This window comes from Sapajus apella, unplaced genomic scaffold (genome assembly GCF_009761245.1).
Source record: "Sapajus apella isolate SASKATOON/1434 unplaced genomic scaffold, GSC_monkey_1.0 scaffold176, whole genome shotgun sequence".
Classification (NCBI taxonomy): domain Eukaryota; kingdom Metazoa; phylum Chordata; class Mammalia; order Primates; family Cebidae; genus Sapajus; species Sapajus apella.
The window spans coordinates 1,494,722-1,514,653 of NW_022437116.1; positions in this window are offsets into that span (position 1 = coordinate 1,494,722).

Sequence of the window (19,932 nt, forward strand, 5' to 3'; positions counted from 1 at the left end):
AGCCTTAAAGAACATGTTCTTGTTGTAATTTTCCCTTTATTAGAAGTATTGACTTTGAAAGATATCTACACATTTTTAATTTCAATGTAAAAAATGCAAATGTATGCCAATCTAATTAGAATTTCCTGTATTTAAAATGGTTCCTTTTACTTATTGAAAGGCATTTTGTGTGGTTTATGTGTAATATCAAAAATTATTTAACACTTCACACATTTTATAGATGATCTATAAGGTCACATGCTTTTAAAATAGTAGCCTATTAAACTTCACTCTCGGATTCTTTACAATATAAGTCAAACTAAGTTATAATTTAGGATTGTCTTTAAACAGCCATTCAGAAACAAAACTGTACAACTGCTGTGTATTTGTGATTGGGAATGGTGCTTTTGCCAACTTAAAGGGATTAAAGTAGAGGAGATATACACAAATTTAAAAATGATGTGTGATCATAAGCCTTAAGATAATTAAAAAGAAAACCACAAAAAAAAAAAGAAAGAAAGTCATATTTTTAGTTCCAAGAATGATGATGAATTCACTGAATTTAGGTTTGTTATTTTTATTAGGTAATATATTTAGTTTAGCAAATACTTAAATCATACTGAAAGTCAAATCCAATAATGAAATACCAAAGTATAATATTTCCTTGATTAAAAATGAATTTATAATAAGAACATTTAAGTGATCTAAAATGACATTTAATAATCATATTTTCAAGAAAAATATTATGAAATATTTGTCTCTTCATTTGACTTTGTTTAAGGCATACATTCCATGATTCATGTGTAGCAGAATTACTAAACTTCAGGGTCAAAACTGTGTTAGACGAATAACATATAATGAAGGATATAGCATAGTACACAGACTGGATTATGTAAAATCTTACATTATTCACTTTAGCAGTAAAACTTTCTCCTCATACAGAGTAGATCTTGTATAATCAATTAGTAAAGCAACGTGCTAATAAAGACAAGTTTTTTTATTCAGTACCCAAATGTATTAGTTAATCATACAATGACATACATTTTTTTTCTTCGTCACGCATTATACATTTGTTTTTACTCAGTTATCTTAAAAGTAGTAATGAAAGAAACTACAAAAATGTTGGTGGATAGTTCATTGCAGTCCATTGTGAGCACTGATTAAGACTCAGTAGCATCAGCAGAAATATGCAAGACTTGGCGGGGGAAGATATCTCTTGAATTCATGAGACATCTTTCCTTGAAGTAAGCATAACATTCTTCCACTCTTGTGAAAACTCTGAGTTGCATGTCTGCTTTTATTTGTGACAACTTCATTCCAACTCATAATTCTTTATAGTTAAATTTGACATTTTTAACAAGAATTACAACATGACTGATACCTATGTTCTCCATAGGTTTTAACTTCACCCTATCAAGGAACTTGAAATCATTTTTAAAAAAATGGTTCTTCAAAATGACTGCTTTTATCAAACAAATCTCAGTGGGCTTGCAACTTTCTTGACTCCTCAGCTCATCACTATTCAGCATATTCTCTGTATTGACAGATCATCTCCCTATGATTAAGTGATCAAAAACAATGACAACCATAAAATCATAAATTGCAAAATCTTCATTGCCCTTGGAATTTTTTTGCAATGCACGTTTTCTTGGACAAGTGAACATATGTGAAGTAATAAATCCATGAAAACTGTTTAAGAGGTATTGCAAAAATCAAATTTTAAGTCACAATTTATGTGTATAATGATTGATGCTCACTAAAGTTTTTCTTTGTTTTGTTTTCTCTTCGGGTGATGATATTTAAAAATTTTTTTTTGTTTTGGTTTGTATTTTAAAAATACGAAGAACATGTTTCTTGGTTAGGGGTTTGCTTTCAGCGCAGGAAAATACTAACATTAATACTGGGGGTAGATTAGTCCCCAGTAAGTGACCATGAAATGGAATGATTTGGAGAGCTGATTAGGCAATTGATACCACTAGAGAAAACACAGTTGTGGGGATTGAATTAAGGTCCTAGAGATAAATGAATACATTATATTTAGAAATGTGTTACCCAATATTATAACAGTTGGCCACATGTGGGTATTGAACACTAGAGTTGTTGCTAGTCCAAACTGTGGTATCCTATCAGAGTGAAATACACACCACATTTCAAATATTTAGTATGAAGAAAAGATTGTAAAATGTCTCATGATAGGCACGTAATAGATTGTGGTCGAGACTGCAGATTGTTCACTCAATACCTATTCTCCCATTTCTCTATAATAATAAAAGCTTAGCTGGGTAGCTAAATGTTGCTATGCAGCCTGGCCCCTACCAAGGTAATGTAAATGGAAGTGATATATTCAACCCCAAAATAAAAATGTCCTCTATTTATCTCTCTTTCTGGCAAGAATTTTGACAAGTGGTCACAATGTGATAGCCATCTTAGACCACAAGATAAAAGATACATTTTCAGGGTGGCAGAGTAAAAGGATAGAATGAGCCTGAGTCCTGAAAACGATGGTGTTATATCAGCCTTTGAACACTTATGCTAGGACCATTTTGTGACAGTTAAGGTAAATTCTATCTTATCTAATTGATTTTAAATTACTGCATAATACTCTATGATGAGTATGCAACTACCATAGTTTATATATCCACTTTTGGAGTAATGGACACTCAGGTTGATTCCTGCTCACTACCATCACATATAACACACAATGATGTCCTCATATGGATCTATGTGAAGATTTCCTTGTGAATTATCCATGAAAAGGATTGGTTATAAATAGAGTTTGCATATATTTCATTTGTCTAAGTAGTGTAATTTTTTTAAAATGGTTGCACCAATTTGTACTCCATCAAATAAATACTTTTGGACTAGAGCAGTTGGTGAGACACCATTGCAATCAATAGTAATATACTAAATTTGGATGGTCAGAACTGAAAAGGGAAAAACATTGAGCCTCATAAAAGCTCCCCGAGGGAAGAAAAGGTGCCTATTTTTGTTATACATTATAGACCCAATGAGTGGCATATAATCGTAGCTCTATAAATTGTTGTTAAAGAAACATGTTAATATATGGACCCTACAAAAATAAAGTTGTAAATTCCCTGAAAAAAATCAGACCTTGTAGGCTTGCATCACACTTACTAGAGAAAACCTGATGGGGTTCACATTTCTGCTTCAAATACATTTCTCTCAGATCTTTGCATTGCCTGCTCTTTCATTCAGTTCTCTGCTCGAATGTTTTCTTTGCAGGGAAGACATTTCTGATTATCCTATCTAGAAGAGCACCCCAGCCTCTGCATGGATCCTACTAAATTCCCTTCCATTGTTTCATTTTCATTCAAGTACTAAAACTATATAAATTGTATATATGTATGTACACACATATGCACACATACATGCACACACACGCATATGTTCTGTCTTCCCTATTTGGAATACATTCCATGAAGGTAAGGGCTATATTCTCAGTCCCTGGAATACTACAGTAACTGACATAGAGTGAGTACTCAATATATTTGCCCTAGGAATGAATGAACTATCCTTTAATCAATCAGTCACAATCAATATGTATTGAATTACTCCATGTAGGGTAACCATGCTAGGCACTGTGAAAAAACTAAGAAGTATTAGACAAATCTATGCTTTCAAACTGCTTGAAGTCTGGTGAAGCAGAAAAAGGCAATGCCTACAAAAAGCTTACTAATGATATTAAGCAGTTTGATACTTCTACTAATAAGTAGGAGTAGCTTAACTAATAAGTAGGTTATAGGAGCTCATAGTCTGGAAAAACTATATGTAAGTTTCACTGAGAAGAGGAACTTGAGTTACTTAAGTGGGCAAAATGGGAAGTGTAGGGTCTTTAGAGGAAAGGACCTGCGTGAGCTTAAATATAACTGAGTTTAGAATAAGAACCAACCACAAAGAAAATATTTCCTCAAATCTGCATACAGCTTTCTAGGTCACAAAGCACTTTCATGCATATTTTATCATTTAATCCTCACAATCATTTTTGAGGTTGGTAGAGAGAAGATTGATAGCCAAATTTATTTTTGAGGAAATTGTATTTTTGAGGCTCAGGTACTATTTGCTTGAGGCTACTTGGTTAGAGTTGGAAGCCAAATTCAGGTTTTATCGTGCTTAATCCAGAGCTCTGTCCTCAATAGATGATATCAAGGGACAAAACTATTATACTGCTGGGATCCTGTCTATAAAAATAATTACAAGCTGTACTCCTGGACATGTTTGGATAACTGTGGCTGATTTTTTTTATCATTATCTGTGTTCATTGTCTTATCTCCCCATTAGATTAAGTATATCCATAGAGTTGGGTTTTGATCTCTACTTGCTTTGTAATTTCTACAGAGTATCCTACAATTGAGAGGTGTGGATTGGCCTTTCTCTATTATGAAGCAATATTATAAGAAGTAAAAACAAAACAATTTTCTTAAAGAATGTATTATAGATTAAATTATTTGTAGACTAAACTACAGAGATGTATACAAACAAATACATAGCCTATATAATTTCATCAGGAGGAGATGATTGTCTACTGCTAGTGCCTACTCAGATCCTTAAAGACGTGTATTTACAAATTATCCTCCTCAAAGATTAAAGGTCAGGGAAACTCTCTCAGTTGCAAATTTTTATAAACCAAAAAGAATCTATTGTTTTTATTATATTAATCAGACACTAAATTCCTTAGTACCCCTCTAAACAGAAAATAAATTATTTTAGAAAATAGTACCCCTCTAAACGGAAAATAAATTATTTTAGAAAATAGTACCCCTCTAAACGGAAAATAAATTATTTTAGAACAGCAGAACACAACATATTGTCTTTATATAAAATTTTGCTTAAAATACTGCTAAAGTAACTAGGCTCTACCACACTTGAAAACAAAGAAGAGAAACAAACGTTTTGTTTGAATCCATGTCTAGAATACTTCTCCTATTTCTCCCTTTCCTTTCCTTTTGACAGGTTAGTGACATAAATTATTCCTGCATTTTAGATATCATAATAAGGGTTATGGTCATATTATGTAATATTTTAAAATTATGAATAAAATAAAATTGAAATATGATTTTAAAGTAATATAAAAATATAAGCCACACCATGGCTAGAGCTGTAACATTAATTTTTAACTACATATTTGTCAACTACTCTAAAACAGTTTTTGAAGCTTGAATAAGGAAAAAAATGCCTATAGCTATTGTTAGAAAACTAAAATTACTTCCATATTGGGTTTTCTTTATACATTTTTCTTTTCTTTTTTTTCAGAAACTAGGCACAGAGAGTTGAGGTATTCATGGCACACTCTCATAATCAATCTATATACAAGGCAGCTTGGCAATTCTCTTTTTTGTTTCCCTTATTCATTCTTGATCTCCATTTCTATTACCCTTAAAAGCTTCTACTCTAATGTGTTTAATATATACCTTTGAATATGTGTGTAATTTTCTAAAATATTAGCATTGTGTTGTCTCTGTGTGTTTAATACACATAAATGGTACTGTGTTATAGAGCTCATTTTATTTCTTGATTTTTAAAATTCACCCATTTTTTTCTAATTTTGTGAGGTACATAGTATCCTCTTTTATTTTTCCACCTTTAATTATTATATTGAAATTATTTTCTACATTTTCTTATTATCACCTTATATTATAAATAATTAGAAATGCATTAGTAATTTTCAACTATACATAAGTTGATTAAGTTTTAGAGTGAACACATGCATACACACAACCTAGATTTCATCAGTAATATTTTATTATAATTGGTTCATCACATATCTATTTTTTCTTTTTTTTTTCCCCCATTTATTTATTTTATTGCATTTTAGATTTTGGGGTACATGTGAAGAACATGCAAAATTGTTGCATAGGTACACACGTGGCAGTGTGATTTGCTGCCTTCCTCCCCATCACCTACATCTGGTATTTCTCCCCTTGCTGCCTCTCCCCAGCTCCCCACCCCCCACCGTCCCTCCCCTATTTCCCCCCAACTGACCCCACTGTGTAGTGCTCCCCTCCCTGTGTCCATGTGTTCTCATTGTTCAACACCCGCCTATGAGTGAGAACATGCGGTGTTTGATCTTCTGCTCTTCTGTCAGTTTGCTGAGAATGATGGTTTCCAGGTTCATTCATGTCCCTACAAAGGACCCAAACTCATCGTTTTTGATGGCTGTATAATATTCCATGGTGTATATGTGCCACATTTTCCCTGTCCCGTCTATCATCAATTGGGCATTTGGGTTGGTTCCAGGTCTTTGCTATTGTAAACAGTGCTGCAATGAACATTCGTGTGCACGTGTCCTTATAGTAGAACAATTTGTAATCCTTTGGATATATACCCAGTAATGGGATTGCTGGGTCAAATGGAATTTCTATTTCTAGGTCCTTGAGGAATCGCCACACTGTCTTCCACAATGGTTGAACTAATTTACACTCCCACCAACAGTGCAAAAGTGTTCCTATTTCTCCACATCCTCTCCAGCATCTGTTGTCTCTAGATTTTTTAATGATCGCCATTCTAACTGGCGTGAGATGGTATCTCAATGTAGTTTTGATTTGCATTTCTCTGATGACCAGTGATGATGAGCATTTTTTCATATGTTTGTTGGCCTCATGTATGTCTTCTTTTGTAAAGTGTCTGTTCATATCCTTTGCCAACTTTTGAATGCGCTTGTTAGTTTTTTCTTGTAAATCTGTTTTAGTTGTTTGTAAATTCTGGATATCAGCCCTTTGTCAGATGGGTAAACTGCAAAAATGTTTTCCCATTCTATTGGTTGCCGATTCACTCTAATGACTGTTTTTTTTGCTGTGCTGTGCAGAAGCTGTGGAGTTTGATTAGGTCCCATGTGTCTATTTTGGCTTTTGTTGTCAATGCTTTTGGTGTTTTGGTCATGAAGTCCTTGCCTACACCTATGTCCTGAATGGTTTTGCCTAGATTTTCTTCTAGGGTTTTTATGGTGTTAGGTCTTATGTTTAAGTCTTTAATCCATCTGGAGTTAATTTTCGTGTAAGGTGTCAGGAAGGGGTCCAGTTTCTGCTTTCTGCACATGGCTAGCCAGCTTTCCCAGCACCATTTATTGAACAGGGAATCCTTTCCCCATTGCTTGTTTTTGTCTGGTTTGTCAAAGATCAGATGGTTGTAGATATGTTGTGTTGCTTCCGAGACCTCTGTTCTGTTCCATTGGTCTATATCTCTGTTTTGGTACCAGTACCATGCTGTTTTGATTACTGTAGCCCTGTAGTATAGTTTGAAGTCCGGTAGTGTGATGCCTCCCGCTTTGTTCTTTTCGCTTAGAATTGACTTGGCTATGTGGGCTCTCTTTTGGTTTCATGTGAAGTTTAAGGTGATTTTTTTCCAGTTCTGTGAAGAAGGTGATTGGTAGCTTGATGGGGAGAGCATTGAATCTGTAAATTACTTTGGACAGTATGGCCATTTTCACGATATTGATTCTTCCTAACCGTGAACATGGAATGTTTCTCCATCTGTTTGTGTCCTCTCTTATTTCGTTGAGCAGTGGCTTGTAGTTCTCCTTGAAAAGGTCCTTTACGTTCCTTGTTAGTTGTATTCCTAGGCATTTTATTCTCTTTGTGGCAATTGTGAATGGAAGTTTGTTCTTGATTTGGCTCTCTTTAAGTCTGTTATTGGTGTATAGGAATGCATGTGATTTTTGTACATTGATTTTGTATCCTGAGGCTTTGCTGAACTTGCTTATCAGTTTCAGGAGATTTGGGGCTGAGATGATGGGGTGTTCTAGATATACAATCATGTCGTCTGCAAATAGAGACAATTTGACTTCCTCCTTTCCTATTTGAATGTCCTTTATTTCTTTTTCTTGCCTGATTGATCTGGCTAGAACTTCTAATACTATATTGAATAGCAGTGGTGAGAGAGGGCATCCTTGTCTGGTGCCACATTTCAATGGGAATGCTTCCAGTTTTTGCCCATTCAGTATGGATATTGGCTGTTGGTTTGTCATAAATAGCTTTTATTATTTTGAGATACGTTCCATCAATACCTAGCTTATTGAGGGTTTTTAGCATAAAGGGCTGTTGAATTCTGTCAGAGGCCTTCTCTGCATCAATTGAGATAATCATGTGGTTTTTGTCTTTGGTTCTGTTTATGTGGTGAATTACGTTTATAGACTTTCGTATGTTGAACCAGCCTTGCATCCCCGGGATGAAGCCTACTTGATCATGGTGGATAAGCTTTTTGATGTGCTGTTGCAATCGGCTTGTCAGTATTTTATTGAAGATTTTCGCATCTATGTTCATCAGGGATATTGGCCTGAAGTTTCCTTTTCTTATTGAGTCTCTGCCGGGTTTTGGAATCAGGATGATGTTGGTCTCATAAAATGATTTGGGAAGAATTCCCTCTTTTTGTATTGTTTGGCATAGTTTCAGAAGGAATGGTACCAGCTCCTCTTTGTATGTCTGGTAGAATTCGGCTGTGAACCTGTCTGGCCCTGGGCTTTTTTTGGGTGGTAAGCTCTTAATTGCTGCCTCAACTTCAGACCTTGTTATGGGTCTGTTCAGGGTTTCGGCTTCTTCCTGGTTTAGGTTTGGCAGAAGGCAAGTGTCCAGGAATTTATCCATTTCTTCCAGGTTTATTAGTTGATGTGCATAGAGTTGTTTGTAATAATCTCTGATGATGGTTTGATTTTCTGTGGAATCTGTGGTGATATCCCCTTTATCGTTTTTTATTGCATCAATTTGGTTATTCTCTCTTTTCTTTTTTATTAATCTGGCTAGTGGTCTGTCTATTTTGTTGATCTTTTCAAAAAACTAGCTCCTGGATTTATTGACTTTTTGAAGGGTTTTTTTGTGTCTCTACCTCCTTCAGTTCTGCTCTGATCTTAGCTATTTCTTGTCTTATGCTAGACTTTGAGGTTTTTTGATCTTGCTCCTCTAGCTCTTTCAGTTTTGACGATAGGGTGTCAATTTTTGATCTCTCCTTGCTTCTCATGTGGGCACTTATTGCTATATATTTTCCTCTAGAAACTGCTTTAAATGTGTCCCAGAGATTCTGGAATGATGTGTCTTCATTCTCATTGGTTTCGAAGAACATCTTTATTTCTGTCTTCATTTCATTGTTTATCCAGTCAACATTCAAGAGCAAGTTGTTCAGTTTCCGTGAAGCTGTGTGGTTCTGGGTTAGTTTTTGAATTCTGAGTTCTAACTTGATTGCACTGTGGTCTGAGAGAGTGTTTGTTACGATTTCCGTTGTTTTGCATTTGCTGAGGAGTGATTTACTCCCAATTATGTGGTAAATTTTAGAGTAGGTGTGATGTGGTGCTGAGAAGAATGTATATTCTGTGGATTTGGGGTGTTGAGTTCTGTAAATGTCTATTAGGTTTGCTTGGTCCAGGTCTGAGTTCAAGTCCTGGATATCGTTGTTGATTTTCTGTCCGGTTGATCTGTCTAATATTGACAATGGGGTGTTAAAGTCTCCCACTATAATTGTGTGGGAGTCTAAGTCTCTTTGTAAGTCATTTAGAACTTAACTTATATATCTGGGTGCTCCTGTATCGGGTGCGTATATATTTAGGATCGTTAGCTCTTCTTGTTGCATTGATCCTTTTACCATTATGTAATGTCCCTCTTTGTCTCTTTTGATCTTTGTTGCTTTAAAGTCTAATTTATCAGAGATGAGAATTGCAACTCCTGCTTTTTTTTGCTCTCCATTTGCTTGGTAAATCTTCCTCCATTCCTTTATTTTGAGCCTTTGTGTATCCTTGCATGTGAGATGGGTTTCCTGGATACAGCACACCGATGGGTTTTGGCTTTTTATCCAATTTGCCAGTCTGTGTCTTTTGATTGGGGCATTTAGTCCATTTACATTTAGGGTTAATATTGTTATGTGCGAATTTGATACTGCCATTTTGGTGCTAGCTGGGTGTTTTGCCCTTTAGTTGAGCTGGTACTTGTTGTTCCTTTATATGTATAGAGCCTCTTTCAGGAGGTCTTGTAGAGCTGGCCTGGTGGTGATGAAATCTCTGAGTACTTGCATGTTCCCAAAGGATTTTATTTTTCCTTCACTTATGAAGCTTAGTTTGGCTAGATAGGAGATTCTGGGTTGAAAGTTGTTTTCTTTAAGGATGTTGAATATTGGCCCCCACTCTCTTCTGGCTTGTAGGGTTTCTGCTGAGAGATCTGCTGTGAGTCTGATGGGCTTCCCTTTGTGGGTAACTTGACCTTTCTCTCTGGCTGCCCTTAGTATTTTCTCCTTCATTTCAACCCTGGTGAATCTGACTATTATGTGCCTTGGGGTTGCTCTTCTTGACGAATATCTTTGTGGTGTTCTCTGTATTTCCTGGACTTGAATGTTTGCCTGCCTTGCTAGGTTGGGGAAGCTTTCCTGGATAATATCCTGAAGAGTATTTTCCAGCTTGGATTCATTCTCTTCATCACATTCAGGTACGCCTATCAAACGTAGATTAGGTCTTTTCACATAGTCCCACATTTCTTGGAGATTTTGTTCATTCCTTTTTACCCTTTTTCCTCCAGTCTTGCCTTCCCGTTTTATTTCATTGAGTTGATCTTCGACCTCTGATATCCTTTCTTCTGCTTGGTCAATTTGGCTGTTGATACTTGTGCATGCTTCGCGAAGTTCTCGTGTTGCGTTTTTCAGCTCCATCAATTCACTTATATTCCTTTCTATTTTGTCCATTCTAGTTAGCATTTCGTCAAATCTTTTTTCAAGGTTCTTAGTTTCTTTGCATTTGGTTAGAACATGTTCTTTAAGTTCACAGAAGTTTCTTACTACCCACCTTCTGAAGTCTGATTCTGTCATTTCATCACACTCGTTCTCCCTCCAACCTTGTTCCCTTGCTGGTGAGGAGTTGTGATCCCTTGTAGGAGGAGAGGTGTTCTGGTTTCGGGTGTTTTCATCTTTTTTGTGCTGGTTTCTTCCCATCTTTATGGATTTATCCACCTGTTGACTTTGTAGTAGCTGGCTTTCAGATTGGGTCTCAAATCTTTCAGATTGACGGTCTGTTTGTTGATGATGAGGTTATTTCTGTTTCTTGGTTTTCCTTCTGACAGCCTGGCCCCTCTGCTGTAGGTCTGCTGAGGTTCACTCCAGGCCCTGCTTGCCTGGGGTTCACCTGCAGCAGCTGCTGAACAGTAAGGGTTGTTACCAGTTTTCTTCTTCTGCTATGTTTGTCCCAGAAGGATACCCGCCTAGTGTCAATCTGATCTCTCCTTTATGAGGTGGCTCTTTGGTTATATAGGTGTCAGGGAGCTGCTTGAGGAGACGGTCTCTTCTTTATAGGAGCTCAAATGGTGAGCTGCGAGCTCTGTTGTTGTTCATTCAGAGCTGCTGGGCAGGTACGTTTAGGTCTGTTGCAGCAGAACTCATAAACCGCTTTTTGTTCCCAGGTGCTCTGGCCCAGGGATTTAGGGCTTTATGAGTTTCGGTTATACTGCTGCCTTCTCTCTTTTTTTTTTTTTCCTTCAAAGCTGCCGTGCCCAGCAAGGAGGCAGCCTAGTCACTGTCGGCCTATAGCAGCTTTGCTGAGCTGCTGTGGGCTCCACCCAGCTGAGGAGTGAACTTCCCTGCAGTCCTGTTTATATGGGTATAGTTAGAACTGCTTTGGCGATAGTGGCCTGCCTCTGTTGAGGGGGAGTCTCTTTGCTGTGGCGGGTTGCTGTGGCGGGTTGCCTTGGCAACGGTGGGTTGCCTTGGCAACGGCGGGCTGCCTCAGCATTGGCTGACTACCTCCGGAGTGGTGGGCTGCCTCGGTAATGGCGGACGCCCCTCCCCCACAGAGCTGGACCATCCCTGGTTCAGCTGCACTTCCTGTGAAACTCTCAATCCAGAGTTTCTGGTTGCTGTTCTTTTGTGGGGTTGGGACCAGCCGAGCCTGATCACCTGGCTCCCTGCCTCAGAGCCTTTTTTAAGTTGGTGTTCCAGTCGCCTGTTGAAGAGGCGCCGGGGTCTGTTTGTTTTTCCCTGTGGTCACTCACTGCGCTGGCTTAAACAGCGGCACTGAGGTTTGTGGCGCTTTTTTTTTTTGCCCTGGAATCTACTGTCCTGGTTCTCTGCTCAGTCCCCTTTTTAAACAGACGAATGGGTGACTTCCCATGGCTCCAATTGCCAGCCAAAAGGGCACCCGGACCGGTGTATTTTGTATGGAGAACCGCTGCTCCGGGGCGCCGACAAATAAGCCGAGTGGGGCAAAGCAGCGGCACCGGCCGGCACAGCCGAGCTGGCCAAAACAGCCGGGCTGGTGACCTGTGGAGCTCCTCTGCCTGGGAATTGCCTAGTCTGTGGGCAATAAAAATGCGGCATCCACTCACCCTCTGCGCTTTCACTGGGAGCTGCAATCCTGAGCTGTTCCTAAACGGCCATCTTGGATCCTCCACATATCTATTTTTTCAAGTTATTTCATCAATAACTATCTATTACACATCCATTGTACTTTTGTAATATTTTAAAATATTTTTAAATAACTTATAGGCATTCACCTTAAATATTTCAGGATGCATGTCAGCTAGGGATGAATATTTATTGATATATTTTTTATTTACATTTTATATAAAATGTATACAAATAAAGTGTGCTAATCTTAAATGTTTATGAGTTAAGACAATTTATACACCTTTGTAATCCAACCCCATTTAAACTACAGAACATTACTACTACCCTGAATTTTCCCTCATGCCCTTTGCACATAAATCTCTCCTTCCAATGCCCAAGACGCCATTACTCTTATTTTTTGAAATGCAAATTGTTCAGCCTGTTGTATAACTTCATATAAATTGAATCACATAGTATGTAGTCTTGTCTGAGGCTTATTCATTTCTTTTGAAAAATACCTAGGAGCAGAATAAATGAATCATAATGTAGATGTGTGTGTAGAAGAAACAACCAGGACTATTTCCAAAGTGACTGTATGATTTTACATTCCAACTAACAATACCTGAGAAATCAACTTGCTTCCACATCACCAACAGCTAGTGATGTCAGTCATTTTAACTCTAGCCAGGCTTGAGAGTCAGTAGTAGTATTTCGTGGGTTTTATTTGCATTTTCCTAATGGCACATGATGTGATTATTAACCATTAATATAACTTCTGTTGTCAAGTATATATATGAAGTTTTGTCCATTTTTTTTTTACTGGATTGTTTTCTTTTTATTATTGACTTGTAAAATTTCTTTACTAATCTTGTATACTAGACCTTTTTAAATATATGCTTTGTGATTGTTTCTGCTCATATTGTGACTTATTTATTTATATTCAGTTATCTTTTTGAGGAACAAAAGTTTTATGTTTTGGCAAATCCTATGTTATTACTTTTTCTTTACGGTTATTATTTTCTGTATAATTATTACTATTAATACTACTACTAGTTCTAGTAGTATGGAGCATAAGTTAGGTGTTGAAGTTCATTTTTATCTATGTGAATGTCCAGTTATATCAGTTTAACTTGCTGAAAAACTTTTCTTTGCTCTATTGGATTGCCTTTGACAAAAATCAAATGATTATAAATGTGTGCGTCTATTTCTCAGCTTTCTATTTTTTTCCAGTGATCTATTTGTTGATTCTTATGGCAAAATCACGTTTTGGGTATTGTAGCTTCACACTAAATCTTGAAATAATAACTAAATCTTCCAGCCGTGTTGTTCTTATTCAAGATTGCTTTAGATTTGCATATCCGTATAAAATTTAGAATCAATTTGTTACTTTCTGCAAATAACCTGCTTGGATTTTTATTGAGATTGTATTAAATCTATAGATGAATTTGCAAAGAATAGACACATTATCATGCTTTGTTCTTCAGTCCATAAATATCTAATATCATACCACTTACTTATGTCTTCTTTACTTTATCTCAGCTATTACATTTTATTTTTTTGTAATAAAATCTTTTACATGTTTTTGTTACATTTTTCTAAATATGCATTCTGATGCTATTGCAAACAAAATTGCTTTTTTTATTATTTTCCAATTTTTTACTACTAATAAATAAAATACAATTAGTATTTGTGTATTTAATTGATATTCCAAAACTTTGCTAAATTTAACTATTGTTTTTAGTATCTCTTTTGTGGATTTATTAAGATTTCTTACATAAAACAATCTGTGAATAGAGACAGTTTTACTCCTTCCTTTCTGAATTTTGTCTTTAATTTTTACTTTCTTTTGCATCGGCTAAAATATACAGTCCAGTGTTGATAAAAATTGGTGAGAGAAGGCATCCTTATATTGTCCCAAACTTAAGGGGGACAGATTCAATTTTGCACCACTTTGTAGGACAGGAAATGCAGATTTCACATAGTGCTTTTTATCAAATTGAAGATGTTACCTCCTATTTCAAGGTTGTTGAGAGTTTTTATTATGCATTGTTGTGGACTTTTGTCAAATGGCTTTTCTGCATTTGCAGAAATAATCATACTTCTTCTCTTTATTCTGTTTATATGATGAACTGCACCAGTGTATCTTATAATAAAGAAACATGTCTAAGTAGTGTTTATTCTATGAACACTGCTAGAACAAATACTACTTAGTCATGAAGTATCATTTTTATATATTGCTGGATTTAATTTGTTAGAATTTTAAGTATTTTTCATCTATGTTCATGGGGAATATTTCTAAATATTTTGCAATGTATTTGTCAGGTTTTGGTATCAATGTGTCTGGCCTCTATATAATAATAGAAATGTGACTATTAAGCTATTTGATTTAATTTATATAAACTTTAATACATTGCATATTTCAAATAATCTGTTCATTTTATCTAAATTGTCAGGTTTTTTGGCATACAGTTGATATTATCTTATTATCCTTTTAATTTCTGTAATATCTTTAGTAATGTTCCCTTTTACATTTATGATATTGGCAATTTGGTTTTTCTGTTTGTTCCTGTACAATCTAGCTACAGGTTTATTAAATTTCTTGCTGTTTTCAGAGAAATAACTTTTGACTTTGCTATTATTCTCTATTTTAAACAATTTCTATTTTCTTAATATCTGCTCTAATTTTCCAATTTTTCCTTTTTTTTTGAGACAGGGTCTCAGTATGTCACCTAGGCTGTAGTCCACTGCAACCTCTGCCTTCTGGGTTCAAGTGATTCTCCTGTCTTAGCCACCCATTTAGCTGACATTATAGGCACGAGCAACCACAGCCTGGCTAATTTTTGAATTTTTAGTAGAGATGGGGTTTTGCCATGTTGACCAGGATGGTCTTAAACTCCCGACCTCAAATGATCCATCCACCTTGGCCTCCCAACGTGCTGGGATTACAGGAGTGAGCCACCGTGCCCACCTGCTCCTATTTTTATGACTTTCTTCTACTTAATTTGCTTAATTATTGTTTATCTAACTTCATATGTGGAATCTTAGGTCACTGATTTTAAAACTTTTTGTTATAATATATACATTTATAGTTATAAATTTTTCTCTAAGCACTGCTTTAGCTGAAACAAAAAAATTGTTATATTTTTATTCTTTGTTTCAAAATATTTTCTAATTTCCCATGTGATTTTTGTTTTGACTTATAAATTACTTAGAATTATTTTGTTTAATGTGTATTTTTAGGGGGTTTTCTAGATATGTTAATTTTATTTCCAATTTAATTCCATTATTTTTTGCATCATACATGATGCTCTGTATAATTTCACTCATTTTATATTCATTGAGTAAATTTTTAATGTACCCATGTAGATTATATCTTGGTGAGCATACCTGTTTCTTTAAAACAATACGTGATCAGTAGTTGTGGAGTAATTCTCTATTAATATCAACTAGGTTAAGATAGTGGGTAGTATTGTTAAGATGATCTATATTTTTGTCTAATTATTCTATAGGTTGCTAAGAATAGTATTTAAGCTTTCAACTATTTTCATCCATTTTGTCAATTTCTGCCTTATGTATATTGCAGATTTGTTATTAAGTACATGCATTATTATAACTATTATGCCTTTCTGATGAACTGATCTTTATTATCTCTGGTAGTGATTGTTTTACTGGAAGATATTTTGTCTGATTTTATTCTAAACAGTTCAGCCTTCTGATGTCTATAGTTTGTAAGATATATCTTTTCCATCTATTTATTTATGTTTTTATATGTAAAATGTGTTTCTTATAGATGACATATAGTTTGGTGTTATTATTTTATTCCATTTGAAAATATTTTTTAATTGGATTATTTCATTTAAATTTAATATAATTATCCACATTTTCATTGGTTTTGTGTTTACCCATTTTTTGTTTGTTTGTTTCTTGGGTCTTCATTACCAGATTTTGGTTGAATTACCTGTATTTGTTTTGTTCTAAATCTATTTTAATTTATCTCTTGGCTTTTAGGTAGACTGCCAATATTTTGTATGTGTGTGATTTTTCTGTGGTTTATAATACGCATCCTAAATTTTTTGGTTTTCTTAAAATCAGTATGAAATTACTTTACAAAAAATAAAGAGTATGGCAAACCAAGGGCCCATACACACTCCTTTATCCTTTGTGATTTAATGTGATATTTCTTGAAAATATAGAAACCTCTATAATATATTATAATTAATGTTTGCACCAAATAATTTTATGCCTTTTTTAAGAAAAAAAAAGTCCTTTGTATTTACTGAGTTCTTTCTCATAGCTGATGTTCTTCTGAATTTGTGAGTTTCCATCTGTTATCATTTTCTTCTGTCTAAAAAAAATTATTTAATATTTGTGTAGTACAGGTTTGTTTGTGGAAAACTATCTTGGTTTTCTATTTGAACATTTTTATTTAATTTATATTCTTGAAGAATACAATCCTTCAATATAGAATTCTGGATTAACTGTATTTATTTTTTTCATGTTTTAAAGATGTTGATCTACTTTATTATGTTTTCCATAGTTTCTAAGAAGACATCCAAATTGTTGTTCAGTTGAAATTAATAACTAATTTTTTCCAGCTACTTTTACTACTTCATCTTTCATTTTAAGCAGCTTGGTTATGCTAGGTTTCTTCACATAAATCATTCTTGGGATCGCTGAATTTGGTGGTCCTGTTCTTAAGAATTATTCTGCTTTGGGCTCATATAGCTTCTTGAATTACTAAATGTATGTCTTTTGCAAAATCTGCAAAATTTTAAGCCATTATATTTTCAATCCTTTTTCACAATCTGTCTCTACTCTCCTTTCAGGACTCTAATTACACATGTATATAATACGGATCTACGAATCCCTGTGAGTATTTTAATTTGCATTTTCACTTTCTTTTCTTTTTATCCATTATGGAAAATAACTTCTATTGGTATACCTTCAAGTTATCTGCTTTTTCCTTAGTCATGACTATTCTTTTAAGCCCATTCTGTAAAGTAAATTCTGATATTGTAATTTTCAGTTGTAGAATTTCTATTTGATTATATTTTTTTCAAATTTTCTATCTTTTAATTTGCAATACTTATATTTTGCAATTAATAAGAATAGCTAAAATGGTTTCTTTAAATTCTTGTTTGCTAATTTAAACATCTGGGTTGTCTTAGGATTGGTCTCCAATGACTCTTTTTTTCTTGAAGTTTGATCAAGTAATTTTGGCTTGTATTCTCAACATTGCAAAGGTTATACTGAAGAGGCTCTGGATCCTGCTTTATAACTCTGAGGAATTGATGTCTTATCAAACAATTAACTTAGTTGAACTCAAGTAGCAAACTTTTGTCTCTTGGTTGTGAGCTCAATCCCAGTTCATTCTTTAATCTTTATCTGAGCTACTTGTAGTCTTCTCTGTATATGCATAATTCTGGGACCAACCAGAGATTTGGGCAGAATTTATGTATAGAATAGGGGGCTCCCTTTCTATGTTTATTTATTTTATGGATTCTCCCCATTACGTTCTAGTGGTTGTGGTTGCCTCTGTCCTCTGGGTCATCAAGCAAAGAAAACAATAGGCTTCTTAGCCCAGTTTTAACCACTAATGATGTAATGATAAATATTTAGTACTTGGATATTTGAAAAAAGACAGCAATATTAGCATTTTTTATTACCGTGATGTAAATACTCCCACTATAGACAACTTTAAGCTGCATGTGTCATTAAAAATTGAGTTGAGAAGTGACACCCATAAACAGCTGTCCTGAGCAAATGTGAGTTGGCTCCAGTATGTCATTGTAAACACCTCACAGGGTGATATCTCTGTTATACAACAAATTATCCTAAGGATACAATCCATAAAAATAAGATACTCATGCTTATGACCCTTTTTCCAAATGTCAACCCACCTTCAAACTTCAGAATCTGGTTGTCTTTATTACTTTCTATGCATATGTTTTGTTAGTTTTCTTGATGCTATGTTTTTATTCCTGTGCCATTTTGTGTGTGTGTTTTTAAATATTTTGTTCATAATTGGTAATTGTTATTTATGGGAGGGTAGGTTCCAGGAAGAAAATAATCATTTGATTATACCACAAGTGAAAATCTAACATGCTTTTTGAGATCTAAGCTTATTTGTTAATATCTGGTTTATTGCTGTAACCACTACTTAGTAGTCCAGGTATGTATTTAACCTATTTATCTCTATTTCTCTTGTGATTATTCCAGTGCTGCCTGTAAAGCCCCCAAATCTATGAATAATGCTATAAACATATCATAATGTATGTCCTTATACATGTATTCTTTTTCTTTTCTTTTTGAGACGGAGTCTCGCTCTGTCACCAGGCTGAAGTGCAGTGGCTCAACCTCAGCTCACTGCAACCTCTGCCTCCTGGGTTCAAGCAATTCTCTTGGCTCTGCCTCCTGAGTAACTGGGACTACAGGTGTGTACCACCACACCCAGCTAATTTTTGTATTTTAGTAGAGATGGGATTTTACCATGTTGGCCAGGAGGGTCTCGATCTCTTGACCTCATGATCCACCCGCCTCGGCCTCCCAAAGTGCTGGTATTACAGGCGGGAGCCACCGCACCCAGCCACATGTATTCTTATGGAATTATTTGAAGCTTTCTCTAGGGTCCACACTAAAAAGTGGGCCATATGGTACATGTTCCTAGTTTCATGAAGTCTGATCCAATTGTTCTCAAGAATGGCTGTCTTATTTTCACTTCAACCAGCTGTACATTAGGGGTACCAGTTCCTTGTATCTTTTCCAGTACTTGTTATATCAAAGTGATACATTTTTATTGATCATAAATTGGCATAAATTAATTACTTTAATTCACATTTCTCTAATTAACAATAAGTGAAAACATCTCAGTATATACTTATAATCAATCAAGCTTCTCCTTCCATCAATTATAACTATTCTTTGTTCATTTTGCTATTGTATTTTCTCTTTTTTGTTAAAAGATAAAAATGTCTTGTATATTCTAGGTATTACTTGCCCATTCTAGATGTTGAACACATTTTCCTATCTGACTCCTTATATTTACTTTTGAGTAAAGATTCTTAAGGATTGTATAAATGAATCTATCAATTTTTGTGTCTTGCTATTTTTGCTTTATGAGTCTCATTGTGCACCCCTTTTCAACTAAAGGCCACAAAAGTTTTCTGCCAAATTATCTTCTTTTAACATTATAATGTTACCAGTTGTTTCCAAACTAAATAAATAAGACAAATAGGAAAATATGATAAAATAATTACGAAGCTTAAACATTTCTAGACCTCATCCTAGACCTAATTCATCAGAATCAGTAGGGCTGAGACTACAAATAATGATAGTATATATCTCTGGTGTACAAGGTGGTATTGTGATGCATGTATAGATTGTAGAATGATTACATGGGATAATTAGCATATCCATCACATAAAATATTTATCATTTCTTTTTGCTGATAATATTTTTGTTAATTATAGTCACCATGCTGTGCAATAGAATATCAAAGCATATTCCCCCTTTCTAACTGTACCTTTCTACCCAATGACCAATATCTCCCCTTTCCCCATCCACAACCCACCTTTAATGACCAGCCTCTGGTAATCACTATTTTACTGTCTAGGTGTTTTTTTTTTTTTTTTAGTTTCTATGGGTTTGACT